We start from the raw sequence: 17,608 nt of genomic DNA, 5'->3' as shown, positions 1-17,608 counted from the left end.
GATTCATATAAATCATTCGAGCTACAAATGTCCTTTAATATCATATTCGCTCTACCTCGGAATTGATATATTTCATATAGTACCGAGGGGAATTTTTTAGTTGATAATAATTTCGTACCCCCATGGGATCGAACACCGTCCAGAAGGACGGGGAACAAAATTAGGATCGGACAGTGACACTACCGAAACGGCTATCAAGAGAGGCTAAAGGTTCATACGATCTGACCATTTCAAATCAACGTCGATCTCGTTGTATTTGTAATTAGAATCGACATGGAACCCCCTCCACCATGGTAGCGATTCGAGCGTTTGACCCACGCAGCCTTATTATGAATATTTATCACATCACCGTGATTCATAAATCATTCGAGCTACAAATGTCCTTTAATATCATTACGCTCTACCTCGGAATTGTATATTTTCATATATGTACGAGGGGGAATTTTTTAGTTGATATAATTTCGTACCCCCTGGGATCGAACCACCGTCCAGAAGGACGGGGAACGTAATCAGGATCGGACAGTGACACTACCGAAACGGCTATCAAGAGAGGCTAAAGGTTCATATCGATTCGACCATTCAAATCAACGTCGATCTTGTATTTGTAATTAGAATCGACATGGAACCCCCTCCACCATGGTAGCCGATTCGAGCGTTTCACCCACGCAGCCTTATTATGAATATTTATCACATCACCGTGATTCATATAAATCATTCGGAGCTACAAAATGTCCTTTAATATCATATTCGCTCTACCTCGGAATTGATATATTTTCATATATGTACCGATTTTTTTTTTTGTTGGGGGAATTTTTTAGTTGATAATAATTTCGTACCCCATGGGATCGAACCACCGTCCAGAAGGACGGGGAACGAAATCAGGATCGGACAGTGACACTACCGAAACTAAAAAATTCCCCCCTCGGTACATATATGAAAATATATTCAATCCGAGGTTAGAGCGAATATGATATTAAAGGACATTTGTAGCTCGAATGATTTATATGAATCACGGTGATGTGATAAATATTCATAATAAGGCTGCGTGGGTGAAACGCTCGAATCGGCTACCATGGTGGAGGGGGTTCCATGTCGATTCTAATTACAAATACAACGAGATCGACGTTGATTTGAAATGGTCAGAATCGATATGAACCTTTAGCTCTCTTGATAGCCGTTTCGGTAGTGTCACCTGTCCGATCCTGATTTAGTTTTCCCCGTCCTTCTGGACGGTGGTTCGATCCCATGGGGGTACGAAATTATTATCAACTAAAAAATTCCCCCCTCGGTACATATATGAAAATCATATCAATTCCGAGGTAGAGCGAATATGATATTAAAGGACATTTGTAGCTCGAATGATTTATATGAATCACTGTGATGTGATATATTCATAATAAGGCTGCGTGGGTCAAACGCTCGAATCGGCTACCATGGTGGAGGGGGTTCCATGTCGATTCTAATTACAAATACAACGAGATCGACGTTGATTTGAAATGGTCAGAATCGATATGAACACCTTTAGCCTCTCTTGATAAGCCGTTTCGGTAGTGTCACTGTCCGATCCTGATTTCGTTCCCCGTCCTTCTGGACGGTGGTGGTTCGATCCCATGGGGGTACGAAATTATTATCAACTAAAAAATTCCCCCTCGGTACATATATGAAAATATATCAATTCCGAGGTAGAGCGAATAAGATATTAAAGGACATTGTAGCTCGAAATATATATATATATATATAAAGATATATATATAGATATATATATATATATATATATATATATATATAGTATACATCATATATATATTATATCTATATATATATATATAATATATATATATATATTATATATATATATAATATATATATATATATATATATATATATAGATATATATATATATATATATATATAGATATATATATATATATATATATGTGTGTGTGTGTGTGTGTGTGTGTGTGTATGTATATATATTTATTTATTTATTTATTTATGGGAATGTTTTTTCACCTTGGTTATATGCCCTTGTAATATTTTTTCCGTTGAAAAATTACTCGGAGATGGAGGAGAAATTTTAGATTGAACTAACGATGGTGTTGTGGGACTTAAAGTATGCACATGAAGAAGCAGTGTTCATCATCAACAAACCACGAGATTTATAAAAGTAAATGTAAATATAACAGAAGAATTGAGGACAAAATATTCACAACGGAAGGAAATGACACTAAATGGGAAAAGGATGAATGACGTAGCTTTCAGTGATATTTAGAGGGATTTCTTTTCGAGGAAATAAGAAAATAGGAAAACTGAATAAATGTTTGAAATCCAATAGACTAAAAGTGCATATAAAAGTAAGATTTACAAAAAAAATCTTTTACGATCCGTATTGTTATACAGACGTCAATCTTGGTACAACAGTGAAACCGTAGCCGCCACATCTCAGTTTGAAAGTAAAGCTCTAAAAAGATTACTACTTGTCAGATGACAGGATAGTGTGAGAAATTTTACTAAATTAAAAATTACTTAAGTTCCATCTGTAGATAGGATGATAAATGACAAGAGGATCGAGTCGGCTTGACCATGTATAACTGATTCACTTAAGGTAGATTCTCGGATGAGCCTTATTCTTACGAGACGTTTGTTTGGTGGCCGCTGATTGGCTGGTACCGGGAGGTAGGCAGCTCCCAGCCAATCAGCGGCCGCCAAACTAACGTCTCGTAGGCATAGGGATCACCCAAGAACCTACCTTAAGTGAACCAGTTATAGTTCTTCGCACAAAACGCATGGGAGAAAGGATATGAAGATATCAGCTGGAATCATGAGGGCACCTGGAGAGGTGGAAAGGAGAGATCTGGGATGAGAACTGTGACAAAGTAGGTCTGTGATGGTAGAGATTGGTGGAAAAGAATGAACAGGAAGCCATGAGAACCTCTTTGGATCGCGACGAGTTTGACGCGATGATACATAAATATAATATATATATATATATATATATATATATATATATATATATATATATATATATATATATATATATATATATATATAAATGCACGTGTGTGTATGCATGTATGTATGAGAATGTGTGTGTAAAAGTACCAACTAGTATCAGCTAGACATTCTTTTCTATGTATTTTTAGGCACCAATTAGCATGATCGTGGTTCCAGTATCTAATATTACATCAGTCCGTCGTGCATGTTTACCTCCTGTCTGTAATGTTATCTCCCGTCGACCTTCCTTCTAGTTATCTCGTCTCCCCGAGGGATTATTATTGCCTTTAAAGTGGATGCGACACTGGCGGGCATTTCGTGATGGCTGGGGGACTTCTTGCTCAGTTGGGTCAATAGGGGTAACAAACACTATACATAAACTAGTGAATTTTTTCATTTATTTGTTTTTTAATCAAGTTTAAGTTTATACGTTCTATTGTCATTAATTTCTTGACTATATATTTGTCGTGCAAATTTACCTTCTTCATGAGTAATTGTGTAATGTGTACGTATTTTATGTGGTTGGTAGACTGTGATTGGAAAGCGAAGTTAGAGCGTTTTTAAGAAAACTATACACTACATCTTATCTCTAGTATCCGAATTTTATTTTTTCTCTTATTTTTTTTTTGTTTTTTCTGTTTTCCGGTGGCAGCTTGCTTCTGAAGTGTTCATTGTCACTGAAAGGAAGATCGGTAACATGGTTATCAGCATTTTGGGTTTTTATTATCAGGATTTAGATTATTTTTGAAAAGTAATTCATCTTTATACGAAGTAATTAATGCAGCATGTAGAGCGAATAAATAAGAGCAATAATGAAAATAGATAAGTCTCTCTCTCTCTCTCTCTCTCTCTCTCTCTCTCTCTCTCTCTCTCTCTCTCCATCCGTCCGTCCTTGATGCCTGACAACCGGGACTGCTCGATATCAGTCGGAGGTAAGACTCCATCACCGATAACACAAGCCAGTGCATTCATTAAGGGAGTCCAAGGAAGGGGGATGGTGTTCGCCCTGAGACTTGCCAGCTGCTGGAGCTGCCGCTGCCTTCAATGCTTGTTTAGGGTTTCAGAGGTCAGTCCATCCTGTCCTCGTGCCCCTCCACACAGGATTTGCGATCAGGCTCGCTTTTCTTCCTTCATCCCCTTTCAAGTTTTTTTTTTTTTTTACCAACCCTACCCTTATGTTGATTTGTTTTCTTCCTATTCTCAGTGCTGATTCAAGTCAGACTTGTTTTCTTTCTGATCAAAACCTCATGTTTATATTTCTCTGTTCATTCCTCGTCTTTTTATCTATTCATTGTGTCAGTTTATTTCGCCTCCACTGGGGCGTTCCATGATTCGATGAAACGGAAAGCGATATATATCTCCCCTCTTCAGTAGGCTTCAGACCAAATCCTCATTCCCTTGTTTCCATCACTTCCCTTGCAAGAATCAGAAGAAATCGAACCTCATTATCTCCCTCAAGTGCAGGATATAAATCAAACTCGTGTCTTCCCCATATGAGAGATGAAAGTCATATCTCTTATTCAGGATAAAAAGAAAAGTGTTATCTCCCTCCTTTGTCACCGAGGATTGAATTCGAACTTTCATCCACTCACTCTTCTCCTGTTGGAAGAAGATTGAGATCAAACTCATCTCCTGGCATTTAAGATGGAAGTACCATCAGTACCATCTCTTCCATCTCTTTGTTTAGTTTAGGAATCACATGTATGCTTTTCCAGTTATTGAGATTTTGAGAAGAGACCCAAACTATTATTTCCTATTTCTGGTATTGAGGATGAAAATCTACAATTTCGTTTGCATCTGGTTTACAGTAGAAATCAAACTGTCGCCTGCGGACATCAAACTTTTATCCTCTTCTAGTTTCGCTGCTGTTTAACATGAACTATTTTCACTTTCCTCTTCTCACTGTCTTCCTCTTCCTGTTTATCTCATTGGTTTCAGTTTATCGTCCTTATTTTCTACGTAAATAAAGAAAACATTCTATCTGTCCTTTTTTCTTAGCCCCTGTCACGCTCTCTTCTTTTTCCGTTTAGTATGTGGCTTACTTTTTTTCATCATGTTATCATGTCCAAAAATTATTTAGATTTTGTTGTCTCCACCCCATTATTGCATTTGCAATTTCCCATCCCGAACATGAATAATACTCTTGGTATTGAATGGCTACATTGTAAAAAGAGTGAGAAAAAAAGTTGTCTGGTTTCTGTAAAAGGAAGCGATTAGCATCGGAATCTTGTCATTCACGTTTTAACATATCCAGTGTAAACATATCTCATTTATATACTCAAATATACACCCTTAAACACCAAGAACAAAATTCTGATTACGGATACTAGCTATATCATCGCCTTCGCATGGATTTCCGCCATGCAACTACGAAGTTGGAGTGTAAGCCATATTTCATTTTTTGTTGGGGGGAGGGGATGGCCATGATTGGGGCGGTATGTTTGTCAGGCAAAGAGGGTAGGCCACTTGTATATTTGTGTAACATAACTCCCCAGAATAAGCCTTGATTATTGATTGCGTACGAAACTTACTCGAAGTTTTTTTTATCTTTCGCAAATCTATGAAAGATTTAACGCGCGCTGAGAATTTGTTTTTCATTTCACTTCAGTGGAATTAAATTGGTGTTATTCCGTCCTTTAGGGAAGCCATTCCCTGGACTTTGTGCCTTTGTTATCCTTAAGGAATTTCCCGTTCTTGCACTCATAACCCCATTCCTCCAAAATGGCGAGCAAACCTGCATTAGAGGAAATTAAGGCTTTTACTGAAGCAGGGAGATCCGCAGGCCTGAAGGGCCAAGAATTAGCGACTTGGGTAACCGTGGAGAGGGAAAAAGCAAGGATAGGCAGGGAGAGAGAAAGAGTATTCCTGCGATTCCCATTTCGGGAACCCTCTCCAGACCACGGTAATTTGTAACTCTCAGTTAAACAACCACTAAGCAGAAAAGGAGTCGCGTTTCCTTATGTTTACAGCATCGGAATTTATTTCAGTTTGTAAAGAAAAGCTGTACCGACCTTGACCTTCTGAAATAAACCGTTTTCGTTATATTAAAGTATTGTACTGAATACATTATGTGTTCCACGGGCAAGGTTAGTTATTATTTTTGTTTCTTCTTTCAGCCTTGTAAGGTCGCTAAGCCCGAGTTTTGATCCGGGGTGGATTTTACCTCCTGAGAATGTGAACCTCGCTAACCCTGTTTTTCTCAGGATCTCTCATAATTATACTTGATGTGCTCACTAGTACACTTTACTGGAGATAATCATGTTCCTATTGAGGGTCTCTGGAATTAGTCTTTGTGTTCCCAGGGTGATAAGGTACTACCTCCATTTCAGCTTTTCATAGTTTCCCAATTTTCTTTAATAGAGCTTGGCTATTTTCTGTCTTAGTCCTTAACTTATGTGTCCTGTGGTACTGCTACATCTATGGGACAGCCAAGCCAATGTCCTGTATGGCAAACCATAGGAAAATCAAAGAGAAGAAGAAGAAAGAAAAGACTTTGGGCAGAATTAGAAGGATTTGATAGACTTTCAGGGGAGGCTTATTTATTACTCTCTCTTTGTCCTCATTCGTTGCCCTCGACTTATGTTTCTGCTGTTCAAGAACTTCATTTTTTATTTCTGTCAAGACCCAAAAGATAATTGGAATCCTTAACCCGTGCAAGTTAGATAAATCCACAACTCATGTGGAACTCATTGGGATTTTATTTTTCTTTATTTCTTGTGTAGACTTTGCACGTTTCACCAGCGTGTTTTTTCCCACTCCCAATTTAATTCTGTTACACGAACAAACAGCTGCTAATTCTGTATTAATATGAACTGTGTACTGCTCAGTTGGCAGCATTCTTGCTCATGCGCACACACGCACTTTGTTTATTTAAACATTCGTTCATTCAAACATTGTGTGCCATTGGGTGACAGTGACAATATTACAGCATTTCCACAGCATATTGGCCTCTTTCATTTATTTTCATTAATTTTCCAGCAGACTTGAACTCGACTGTAAGACATAAAATTACTAAAATTTAATTTTCTGCTGTTGTCTGGTGTATGTTTGATTGATTGGTTCGTTCAATTAAGCGTAGCAGCCTCCTTAGGTAACTCGGTCCGAGACACAATGGCAGAGATAGCGATGACTTTACTTTTCTTTCTCCAACATTACAGGCTTCCAGGACTGGTACCTGCCCGCATTGGCACCACTCGAGCCATTGTCATGACGATACTTGTATAAAGCTCTCTGAAAGGCTGCATTTATGCGTGTTTTATATATATATATATATATATATATATATATATATATATATATATATATATATATATACATACATACATACATACATACATACATACATACATATCCAATGTAGCACGAAGGAACACGTAATTGAGAATATCCTTAAATCCATTTTAGAAAGGTATATAAGTGAAACAGGGGCTTGGAACAAGTACTTTCGTAGTATATTTTACATTTTCAAGTTCACATTGAGCTTGAAAATAGAGAAAATACAACGAAAGTAATTGTTCCAAGTCCCTGTTCCACTTCATTTCTACCGTGGATTTAAGGATATATGTATGTATGTATGTATGTATGTATGTATGTATGTATGTATGTATGTATGTATGTCTAAAAAGGAAAAAGGCTGTTGTGATATTGTGAAAATGTTTTGTTTATGCAATTCAGTCTTTGCAGTGACGAGGATAACCTTTTAAAAATCGTGTAAATAGGGAAACGTGTTGACCGTCAAAGTAGTTCTTGAGGACGTTCTTGTTCGTTGCGAAGATAATGCTAAGCAGTAACTATGGTGTCACCCTCTTGCATAATTATATTACTCCTGGAAGATTTCTTGGCTGTGTCTTTTCATCAGAAAGTCTCATTTATTCCCTGGCACGTAGGTGCGTCAGAGAAATGTTGATATTGCCTTGCGTTCCTTGTGGTACCATTGTTAGACGTGGATTTAATCATTTTACATTTCATCTCTCATATGTTTCAGGCTTTTGAGATATTGATATTGATGTTATGACTATTGTTGTCCATATTTTATTGCGACCACGACCATCAGTAGCGGTAGCAGTTGTAGCGTCGTCGTCATCACCAGTATTATTATTGGCACTGTTATGCGCGTACCGTCAAAAATGACGGCAGTAGCATACAAGAAAGAGGTCGACACAGCAGGTCGTGACCAAAGGAACGTTATGCCCCGTCTTGAAGCTCGGACTGAGTCACCTTTTATTCTGCATACTTTTACGTGGTGAGAGCGTCGGACCCCGGGCTGAACGACGGCAAGTGTAAACGCAAACTTCATTACCTGAAAACCAGCGTTGTTAAGCTTGGAAAAGATTGACAGGGATACACACAATGTATTGTAGCGAAGGATTGATTGGGCAGATGGATATAGGTCAAGTAGCGGCCGATATCCTGTTTCCTCGCGACGGAGGTCTCGGCTCAGATTTTCTCCTGACGAAGTTTTGCGACGACACTGATGGATTCCGACTTCTCACTTGACTGTAATAGGGCTGAATGAGAAGTGAAGCTGAAGTATTACTTCTTATGACGGAATTGCCATCTTCATTGTAGCTGCCTTGAAAATCAAGCAGGATCTCTTATTTCTCGAGAGTGACTTGAGTGATTGACAGCATCTTGAAGTAGCTTGTTCACTGCGTCTCTCTTCTTTTACAGACAGGCGTTATGTTTTATCCCGTTGTAGGTGATTTGCCTCTTTTACACTAATATCATTTTTAGAGTTTATACTGCTTAATAATATTAGTATATATATATATATATATATATATATATATATATATATATATATATATAGATAGATAGATAGATAGATAGATAGAAATAGATAGATAGATAGATATACATGTGTGTGTGTATATATATATACATATATATATATATTTATTTATTATATTGAATCGCATGCGTTTTCCCTCTTCTCTTCAAAGTGGAAAAGGAAGCAAGAAAACATAAAGAAAGAAATGGGAAACTGGTCAAAAGTTTTGAAAGGAAAAGGGAATTAATTCACAGTGGTAAAAGAAAAGACGCATGAAAAGAAATGGTATGGGGCCTGGAAAAAGAATGAGGAGAATGCGAAATATATATATTAGAGAAGACCGTTTGGGAGGCTAAAGACTGAGCAAGAAATATAAGTTGGTAAGTTGAACGAAAATGAAAGTATAGAAACGGAGCGGCGTAATCAACACGGAAACGGTCGTGAAGCAGAATGAACTTTTGGACACCACTACCACTTAGTTTGCATTACAAAGAAGAGCGGTGTACAGTTAAAAGAGAATGGAATCCCAGGGTGGTTTATTAAGACACACCAGAGGCGGGGAATTCCGTTTTATATTCAAAGAACGTATCATTCTTTCGTCATATTGGTAAGAGGAAGAAATCCCAGCCAGCATGAAGGCGAGTAATCGAACACGTACACACTTCCAAGCCGCCTCCTTTCTATGAATGCAGAGCAAACTGTGCAACTCCAAGAGTCCAACAATGATTTATCCAATGAAGGGAGGCATTTAAAGAGGAGGAGGATCCACCCTGCCGACGCCGTGACGTCACACTAACAGCAAAGCGCCAACGTTTAGGTTCTTATTCCTCTTAAGGATGCCAAGATGTGGGAGACAGGCCTCGGAGCATTAAAGAAAATTCTTATAAAAAATGAGGTTTGAAATGCAGCTGGTTCGAAGTTTCACAAAAGTTTGTCTGTGCAGTACCGAGTGGTACACTTTTTTTTTTTTCCTATTTTACACAACTAATGTAAGATGTATGTACATTGGTTGGCGCCTTGCATTCATTTTTATTTTTGTTTTATGAATTTTCATGAGATGCCTTTCATTTACAATTTTTAAGCAGTTCACTTATTAACTTTCATGAGATTCTTGTTATTTACATTTTTAAGCAATTCATTTATTAATTACGTCTCGCAATATAAATTTTCGTTTTTAGTAAATCGTGAATTTGCATTTACTACGTTTAGACGGTCACGTATCACTTGAGAGCACATTTTGCAAATGTAAATTTCAATTGAAAAGGGACACTAAAACTTGTTTATCAAATTTAAATCGGGTTTGTGGCGAGAAATCAGTTTGTGACGAAGCTTCTTATATACTGTTCATTTTGTCCCGGAGCAGTTAATAAATCAGGAGATCGTTTTCCCAAGCGAGTGGGTCCTGGCTGCTTTGTACTGGGCTCTGATACCACACATCAGACTTGTTTTTCCCCAAGGGTTTTTTTTTTTTTTTTTTTTTATGAAGACCAACAATTACATAGTGGCTTATCTCCTCTGGAGCCGTCTCCTGTCCTTGTGAAATTTTGAGGGTTTTTTTATTGTAAATTTTCACCGAAGTTAAATGGGTTTCCAGAAAAGTAAGATCTAGTCACTGAATGGTAATTTTTTTCATTTGGGAAAGGAAGATTTATGGCGCCATTGCGCCATCATGGTTAGTTTTTTTTTTTTTTTTTTTATTAATCTCCATTCATTTTTATTCACTATCTTTACGGAAAGTCTTTTTTTCATAACAAATTGGTTTAACTATTCTTTAAGGGAAATTTATCTATTCGAACGCAAAGCCGTGCATTTATCTTAATGATTTGCACTTGTAGCACCATTGAATTAAGAAAACCAAATTATAATCTATACGTCACCTCATAATATAAGACTCTCTCTCTCTCTCTCTCTCTCTCTCTCTCTCTCTCTCTCTCTCTCTCTCTCTCTCTTTTGAGGTCAGTGTTTCATTGAGTTGTTGAGTAACTTGGAGGAGAATCATCTGGTGTTTGGGAATTAAACTGAATGCTGAAACATGAACCACTGAATGACGTCATTGCATAATACGCCTTCTTCTCGTCTTGCTCCTCTGCGTTTGACGGACTGACCATCGCGTCGAGTTGTAAAATATAGATGCCTCGTCACGGGGTTGCCGATCAATTAAGGATTATAGTAATAATATATACGTACATTTCGATATGTATGCATAAACACGTGTGCCCCCACACATTCTCTCTCTCTCTCTCTCTCTCTCTCTCTCTCTCTCTCTCTCTCTCTCTCTCTCTCAAGACAATTAACAGAACCAACGTCGGTATAGCGGTGACCCCTGGCATCACCTAAGGGCATATCTCCCACGATATATTTTCGCCAATGTAACTCCTTTTGTCATTCACTACTTGGTAAGGGTGGGAGTTAGTCCTCCGAAATACAGTCCTTAGCTTTAAACCAGTGTTTTAATGGGCCTTTTATACTTGAGACGTATCCTGTTTTACCAGAAGAATTTATTTACACACACACACACACACACACACACACACACAGAGAGAGAGAGAGGTCCAATTTTTACTTTCATCTGGGTGAAACCATTACGATTTTCATTCTCTCTCTCTCTCTCTCTCTCTCTCTCTCTCTCTCTCTCTCTCTCTCTCTCTCTAGACTGGGAGCAGCACCAGTATTTTTACTGCCTGATACGTAATTCACTGATGGTCAACAGACACATGCCGGATCTCAAAGGAAAATAGTGCGCTTTCGCTTTCCCTGCCTGGCTTGGGAGTCAAATGCTTGTTCATAGGCTGAGAGCCTAGAATCATACCACAGTGCTTCAAGTCTCCTGTTTCTTTGCTCTTCGAAAACCTGTGGAATGTCATCGTCTGTTGGTCGTATATCGATGAAACTCAATGTATACATGTGGCTCTCTCTCTCTCTCTCTCTCTCTCTCTCTCTCTCCCCGTACTCATATTTCGCATTTCTCTTCTGTTATTCCTTGTCTCTTGAAGTGACTTGATTTAAAATACACACACGATAATATGATCTCTGACTTCTTAACGTGTTTATGAAGGAACATGTTCTCTCTCTCTCTCTCTCTCTCTCTCTCTCTCTCTCTCTCTCTCTCTCTCTCTCTCTCTCCACACACACATTTGCTCTTATTATTGACGTTTATTCTTATGAAAATGTAATATTTCTACTGTCGTCTGTTGCAGACTGTCTGTCAAATCTTCGAATGTTATTTCAGCTGTTTTGATTTATGCTTGGTTCTTGTGTAAAACTAGTAGTGCTGTTGCTCTGTTGCTTGGATCAGTTATAACCTTTATTGGGTTTTGTCACGCAAGCACACTAGTGCGAAAACCTCAGATTTGATCCAAGTAGGTTCATTGTCGTAGATTGAAAGAGAAATGGAAATGCAGGAGTTGCAAAAGACGTCCTTTGGCTTATCCGTAGTTCTTTGACCTGTGACAAGGGTTAACGCTGATTCCTGATACAGAAATCTCAGCAGGATGTTGGCGTCGCCACACGTTAGGCCTACGTGGATGATTGATGTCGTCGTCGTCTGCGGAGTAGATATTTGTCATATGCCTTTCGGTCCTCCTAGGTTCGATGTTTTCTTTAACCCCGTGGATGTAGCTGCGTGTAACTGTTGGTGAACGTATTTGATGACAGCTCGGTCGTGGTATTCTGCATTAGTCCTAACCTGCTCCGTTGTCTTCCGTCGAGTGTGTCAGTGACAGTCTTTGGCAAGCTCGTTTGGAAGCTTGAAAGTCGTATTTACTATATATATATATATATATATATATATATATATATATATATATATATATATATATATATATATATATATATAGACACACACACACACATTACATGTGTGTGTTTAGCTCGAACTGTAGTTACTTTAATGTTAAAGCCCCGTAATTATGACCGGGGTTGTTCTACTGTGACTCAACCCTTTCTGGCGGCATGTATATTTATCTTTCACTGATGCTACGCCTCTCACAAGATGGGGGGTAGGGGGTGTCCAATAAACTAGCCTCTCACGAGGCACAGTTCCAATTCCAACACCAGTTTGTTCCAATATTCCCGACTTGTACTTTTATACAAAGAATAGGTTTTGCAGGTATTCAGAAAGCTCACATTCGCCAGGATACGTACAGCAGTTGCATGTTATTAGATAAATAAGGAATAGATCTCGGAATATAGTTGAAAATCCACAATTCAAATAGACTGAGATAGTGAGCATGCTAACATTTTTTTCATATAAGTACTTACCAAATCTCGCTCGAAGAATGTCAAACGAGAATCTAGTATCAGCAAACGCCTAAATGGTGTACTGCTGATTGATGAGCGAGGCTACATTTCTTGAACAGTCGAATTTTTAAATAGACAACAACGAGCGCTAGTTTCATTTGGCTCGTTTTAACCAAGCAAACGGGCCACCTGAACGCAAAGCGTGTGATTCACGAGTAATAGGAGTAGGCTATCGTCATAATGTAATCAGGAGAAATAAATTCATACGAGGAAATGGCCAAAACTTAAAAACGTATACTATTAGTCAGACTAATGCTGATTAAATAACTCTGCTATTAACTCTTATGAAAGGTAGAAAAAGCAACACATTCATTAGAATCTATCGATCATTTTACAAAATACAAAGTATTGCACATAAATATTCACGTGAATACGTCTTGTTACGGCATAAGTATAATATTTTGTTGTGGGACGTGTAGGACATAAAGATTCAACCCCGAAAGAGATACCAGTTTAGTAACTAGAAGGAGATTGAATTTTTCATGTGTAGGATAGATATAATTAATAGTATTGCCTTCCTTTGCCCAAATGAATAAGTTTGTGGCTAACTGAAATTAGAAGAATATAAGAAGAGGGAAATGTGGAAGTTTTTTATTTGGTAGAATTTTTTATTTTAAATTAAACATTTAATAATGTCACAAGCAATCATGAAAAGCCCCGCTTTTATATTTTTTTAATTTCTTATTATTTGTTCTTTTTACTCTCAAGACCATATGCTGGATCCAGTTAGTCGTTTTGTGATGGATAAAGAAATCAAGTTAAAGATTCGACTTCTTCTCATCGCTTAAGAGTCAGAAATAGTTTTAGTGATGAAATTTAATTGAGGAACTCTCTGGATTAAAAGATCGGCATACGATGACCAGTTTGAAGTGTGGCTGGGATTTCATATAAAGTTTATATCTACGCAAGAATTGATTTAACCCAACACGTTTTTTTTATATGTAATCGCCTGCTTAGGTAAACGGTAACAAATACAAAATTTTATGTAATCTCTATGCAGTGATTTCTTATTTTTAAGTTACGAAATCCCTTTTTCCTCTTCTTCAAATATTATTGTATCAGTTAATTGTTACCATCTGTTTAATGTTAAAAAGATACCTCACTCGTATTGATCACGAATCCTTGAACAATTGTGTTTATATCCACTGGTAAAATCTGGGACACTGAAAGGTCTGCTTTTCATGTTTACATGATTGTGTGCGTAAACACATCCACCCGATTATTATCTGAGAAGCACATCCGTTTTGTTTTGACAAGTCAGTTATTTTTGTTGTTGTTACTGTGTACGCATATATATAATATATATATATATATATATATATATATATATATATATATATATATATATATATAATATATATATATATATATATATAATATATATATATATAATATATATATATATATAACTACTGGTCACTTTTTACCAGATATATATCTAATTGTAATACCCACAATGCCCTTTTAACTTCTCGAATTCTTCGCGTATTTTTCAGATGCGCTTGTAACTACAAAGCCTTGAGATCCAAGTGCAAAATATATGAAGAAATTATTATGTCCGGTAGCGGGAAACGAGCCCACGGGACCCATAATGCCGACGAGGTCATGTTGCCGACCTGGCATATTTTCTTCATATATCTTGCTCTTGGATCTTAAGGCTTTGTAGCGGTTTGATATCCTTTTATTGAAAGAATATATTATCGAGGTTCTGATGTTTGTAGTGGATATAAACCAGAATGCTGTATTGCACTTTGAGTTCATGTTGGTAAAAGTTTCGGATTTGCTCATGGGACGGATGTTGTATGTAAGCTGTGTTTTAAAAAAACACAATTGGTCTTCTTCATTTTTTCTTCCTTATTATTATTATTATTATTAGGTTTTAACTAAATGTTGTTTCTCTTTACAGGTGAGGATAGCCAGCAGGGGGAATTCTTCATGCTTGGAGGGTGGCCCATTTGGTAATTATCGTTTCATTTTCTCATAATATTGTTTTTATTTTACAGCGATTTGTCGTCTATATTGAAACATGAAATACTCAGGTTTCACGAAAGATGATGATACTAAGAATTTCTAGGACTTTCTCACTGTCTTCCTGGTGAGGAAAGCTCCCGTAGTATTAAAGCCATTTTTAATTTTGTCAAAACTCTTTTTCGGAGTTTTAGACGCTTACTCTTCCCCTCCCCACCCGCGCTCTCTCTCTCTCTCTCTCTCTCTCTCTCTCTCTCTCTCTCTCTCTCTCTCAGTACAGGTGGTGTGGGGTCACTCAGTCTGCCAAATATTTTAGGGGCAATGAGAGTGAAGAGGAGGAGGAGGAAGAGGAAGCGAGGAAAATGGTGCATTAGGATTGAAAGGATGACCAAGATGAAGAACAACTCACAAATGGTATTAAGAGCACTTCGGAAAATGGGTTTGACGTCGACAGGACCTCGGGAGAAATTGCGTCAGTTAACGGGAAGGGATATTTGTTTAATTAATGATAAGAGGTCACGGAAATCGGACTGTGCTCGAGTGAGAAAATGACAGTTTAGTAAGTTTAGATTCACTCGTGTTAGAAGAAGAAGGAGAAAAAGTCCTATTATTTGGATGGGAAATCAAGCTGGTGTTATTTCCTGAGGTTCCTTGCCAACGTGAGAGCATGCAGAGTATGCTTACCCCCACCAGTTTAGTGGTTTAAGTGATTAGCTTTACCGGGTTACGAAACACCAGGACAAATAATACCCGCATTTCCTTCGGTGAATTTTATCCTGCTTCATTCTGTGTTTTGCAACCGCCGAACAGATACTAATAATTTCCTCCCTTGTCTCTCAATACAATCCATGTTTTTATATGAGTTGATTAAATAACATCTTAATATATGCTTTAGAGACAGAGTGTTTACTTGTTAAAACAGGAAGCTTAATTAGCTACAAAAAAAAAACTTTGGCCAAGAAATTGCACGGTAATGTTATCGGTATCTACGTCAATAGTTAGCATGTTAAGCCCTTGTACCCTCCTATCTTACTGTAGTTTGGAAGGAGCACCTGTTGCTGTGGGCAGAGGGCCAACATCTGAATTTATTAAGGTGATATAGAGTTAATTGGAAGTTATGAGGAAGGTGAATGAAGACGTGACATTGGAAGGGTTCCATATTGCTAACTAGGTTATTTGGTGAGTTAGTGTTGCTTTGAGAGAGAGTGCGAAGGAAAAGCAAGTTATTTCAGCCTTTTTGCAGCTTGTCCTGGTTAGATACCAAATGCCTTTTGATTCCAGCAGTCGGAAAGGTTATAGGTTGCTTGATCGCTTTCGCTCCATACGTTATGTCTCTCTCTCTCTCTCTCTCTCTCTCTCTCTCTCTCTCTCTCTCTCTCTCTCTCTCTCTCTCCAGCTAATGCCTTTTTTCTGTCAGTAACTAGTGTCAAGCCAAGACTGTTAAACTGAGTACCTAATACCGTCGACTTGTTTCGCTTGATTATTTTTAAGCTAAGAAACTGGATGAAGTTTAGTCAGCCATAGCATTTGTAATGTCATCTTTTGAAAAGGGGAAATGTGTGTGCCATGTTGTAAGGTGGCGTATGAACTACCATAATTAATAAGAATTTTTTAAATTCTCGCCTGAAGTGTTATGGGACTTATCATGTCCGTTTTTCTTATGTTGTAAGAATGAAATGATAGGCCTATTTGTCTTTTCTCCCTCATTTGTCAGTAGAACACTGAAATTGTACTCAAACACGTATGTGTTTTATGGATCTAGAGTGATTTTACAAAGATGGTTCTGGTCCTTTTCCTACTGTCAATAATTTTACATTTTAACAAACGTTTGCCAGAATGGCTTCCTCATCCGCAGATACCACAAACAAAATAAAAAGCGCACGAATGAGGAAGAATTCAATGTTACAGTTATCGCGTTCTGTATCCTTATAGAGATAAACAGAAATTGGAATGCTTTGAAGCTGCTACGATTTCTTATCGAGAAGTAGGAGCATTTTCATGCTAAAGCAATATCCCTTCATCGCTCATCATTATTCAAGTAAGTCTGGGGAAGTATCGAGTGCTCTGATGTTTATGCATGCATAAGAGGTTCACTTCAGGGGTCAGGTTCGATGGTCTAGGGTGCCGTATCTGAACAGGCCGTTTGGATAGTGAATGGCCTTAGATAGACTCATTAATCATGAACTAAGGGGTCCATTAATCAGTGACATTTGATGGATGCAACCAGTGTGCTTATGTGACTTGGGACCATGTGCGCCCCTTCCTGGGTCGTTTCAAATGAAATTCGCTTGCTTGCAGAAGGGTCCGTTCCGTGCTACGATGACATTTTTCGCTTCTCATGTTTCCTATGCAGGTGGTGGTTCTCTTGAAGGTGAAGCGTGTTTACCTTAAGAATAGGAATTCATCTGCATTTATCCTGTAGTCCATTTTATTGAAGCAATAAATACTGAGATGTTTTCTCCACTTGTTAACGGCCTATGGCTTGTTATGAATGCATTTTATTGTAATATAAATAGTTCTACTTTAAGTGCACATTTACATCAGTTAAGGTTTTACATGATATATTAGTAATTCAGC

The 17,608-nt window shown here is 37.7% G+C and overlaps 1 protein-coding gene across 11 annotated transcripts in view; it reads left to right on the top strand.

Moving 5' to 3' along the window:
• Positions 1-17,608, top strand: part of LOC135208437 (uncharacterized) — a 579,462-nt gene that overhangs the window by 302,138 nt on the left and 259,716 nt on the right. The window contains exon 1 of one of the 11 annotated variants that reach the window (XM_064240616.1): positions 14,989-15,021. The exons of the other annotated variants lie outside the window; for them this stretch is intronic. The gene's annotated coding sequence lies outside the window, so the exon portion shown is untranslated. Of the gene's footprint in view, positions 1-14,988; positions 15,022-17,608 lie in introns of those variants that run through there. 11 annotated transcript variants of the gene reach the window in all.

This window comes from Macrobrachium nipponense, chromosome 35 (genome assembly GCF_015104395.2).
Source record: "Macrobrachium nipponense isolate FS-2020 chromosome 35, ASM1510439v2, whole genome shotgun sequence".
NCBI lineage: Eukaryota > Metazoa > Arthropoda > Malacostraca > Decapoda > Palaemonidae > Macrobrachium > Macrobrachium nipponense.
The sequence above is the reverse complement of the archived record's forward strand: the minus strand, read 5'-3'. Positions and strand labels throughout refer to the sequence as shown.